Source organism: Rhincodon typus, unplaced genomic scaffold (assembly GCF_021869965.1).
Source record: "Rhincodon typus isolate 14 unplaced genomic scaffold, sRhiTyp1.1 hic_rhity00013187, whole genome shotgun sequence".
In the NCBI taxonomy this organism is placed as follows: domain Eukaryota; kingdom Metazoa; phylum Chordata; class Chondrichthyes; order Orectolobiformes; family Rhincodontidae; genus Rhincodon; species Rhincodon typus.
Genome location: NW_025978825.1, coordinates 363 through 2,775, shown reverse-complemented (window position 1 = coordinate 2,775; position 2,413 = coordinate 363). Strand labels below are relative to the sequence as shown.

At 41.8% G+C, this 2,413-nt stretch overlaps 1 non-coding gene across 1 annotated transcript; it reads left to right on the top strand.

Moving 5' to 3' along the window:
- Positions 1–449: 449 nt before the first annotated feature.
- trnas-aga lies at positions 450–531 on the top strand. Its single transcript has one exon. It is a non-coding gene; the product is annotated as a tRNA-Ser (tRNA).
- The last annotated feature ends 1,882 nt before the right edge of the window (positions 532–2,413 follow it).

The window sequence follows — 2,413 nt, the reverse complement described above, 5'->3', positions numbered from 1 at the left end:
AACTTGATGGGCAGAACAGTCTCCTTCTGTGCCAGAAATGACTCTGACTCTAATGCGGTTGACTCTTGGCTGCCCTCTGAAGTGGCTTAACAATAAATAACTTGGATCAAACATTCCATAGGTATTACTTATGGGCAATAAATATAGGCCTGGTTGGTGATGTCCATATCTCAAGGAGGAACATTCCAAAAATAACAGCAATTGTAGTTTCTGTTCTATGATTAAGAGGTAAATCAATCTTCCAGAAACTGAGATCAACAGTGAATGAACTTATTAAGTTCAAGATGTAAGAACAATACAGCAAAATAAATAATTGAAAGAAGATTTTAAAAATCACAGAAATTCTATTTCCATACACACTCAACATTTAAATTTGATTTCACTGTGTCAGCAAGATGATCAAGATGATGCATTAAAAACTTTTGGTGATTAAGGTCCGAAGGTCTACTGTAGTCGTGGCCAAGTGGTTAAGGCGATGGATTAGAAATCCGTTGGGGTTTCCCCGCGCAGGCTCGAATCCTGCCGACCTCGTATGCGCTTAGTTCTTCGAGAAGGTGACCAAACAGGTGGATGAGGGTAAAGCGGTTGATGTGGTGTATTTGGATTTCAGTAAAGCGTTTGATAAGGTTCCCCATGGTAGGCTATTGCAGAAAATACGGAGGCATGGGATTGAGGGTGATTTAGCGGTTTGGATCAGAAATTGGCTAGCTGTAAGAAGACAGAGGGTGGTGGTTGATGGGAAATGTTCATCCTGGAGTTCAGTTACTAGTGGTGTACCTCAAGGATCTGTTTTGGGGCCACTGCTGTTTGTCATTTTTATAAATGACCTGGATGAGGGCGTAGAAGGATGGGTTAGTAAATTTGCGGATGACACCAAAGTCGGTGGAGTTGTGGATAGTGCGGAAGGATGTTGTAGGTTACAGAGGGACATAGATAAGCTGCAGAGCTGGGCTGAGAGGTGGCAAATGGAGTTTAATGCGGAAAAGTGTGAGGTGATTCACTTTAACAGGAATACAGCGTACTGGGCTAATGGTAAGATTCTTGGTAGTGTGGATGAGCAGAAAGATCTCGGTGTCCATGTGCATAGATCACTGAAAGTTGCCACCCAGGTTGATAGCGTTGTTAAGAAGGCGTACAGTATGTTAGGTTTTATTGGTAGAGGGATTGAGTTTCGGAGCCATGAGGTCATGTTGCAGCTGTACAAAACTCTGGTGCGGCCGCACTTGGAGTATTGCGTACAGTTCTGATCACCGCATTTGAGGAAGGATGTGGAAGCATTGGAAAGGGTGCAGAGGAGATTTACCAGGATGTTGCCTGGTATGGAGGGAAGGTCTTATGAGGAAAGGCTGAGGGTTTTGAGGCTGTTTTCGTTAGAGAGAAGAAGGTTAAGAGGTGACTTGATAGAGACATACAAGATCATCAGAGGATTAGATAGGGTGGACAGTGGGAGCCTTTTTCCTCGGATGGTGATGGCTAGCACGAGGGGACATAGCTTTAAATTGAGGGGTGATAGATATAGGACAGATGTCAGAGGTAGGTTCTTTACTCAGAGAGTAGTAAGGGCGTGGAATGCCCTGCCTGCAAAAATAGTAGACTCGCCCACTTTAAGGGCATTTAAATGGTCATTGGATAAACATATGGATGATAATGGAATAGTTTAGGTTAGATGGGCTTCAGATTGGTTTTCACAGGTCGGCGCAACATCGAGGGCCGAAGGTCCTGTACTGCGCTGTAATGTTCTATGTTCTATGTTCTATGAAGCAATTTCAATTTTAAAAAAATTGAATACAGATTACTATATTAACATATTTGCTAGACGAAGATCAGAAACAATTTTGCAGAAATTTTAACTGCACAAGATTAATTTGAAAAACGTTTTACAATGAGCATTTTCACAATTCCATGAGAGAAATAAATTAAATTGAAGAGAATAAAATGAATCCAATTAGTGGACTCTCATTATAATCTTCTTTGCTTGTCTGAACAACATGCCAATGGCATTTAACACAATAAAATGATTTGTGAACATACTGTATTGGGACTATGAAATAGCAGACTGCCCAAGAGATTACAATTAGACCCCAAATTAACCCTCAATAAAGCACTAACTCAAGTATACAGTCAGAGTTGGTCCAACTCATCTGTACCGACCAGACATCCCAATCTGACCTAATCCCATTTGCCAACATTTGGCCTTTATCCCTCTAAACCCTTCCTATTCATATACCCATCCAGATGCCTTTTAAATGTTGTAATTGTATCAGCCTCTACCACTTCCTCTGGCAGCTCATTCCATGCACGCACCACCCTCTGCATGATAAAGTTGCCCTCAGGTCCCTTTTAAATCTTTCCCCTCTCACCTTAAACCTATGCCCCCTAGTTTTGGACCCTATCCATGCCCCTCATGATTTTA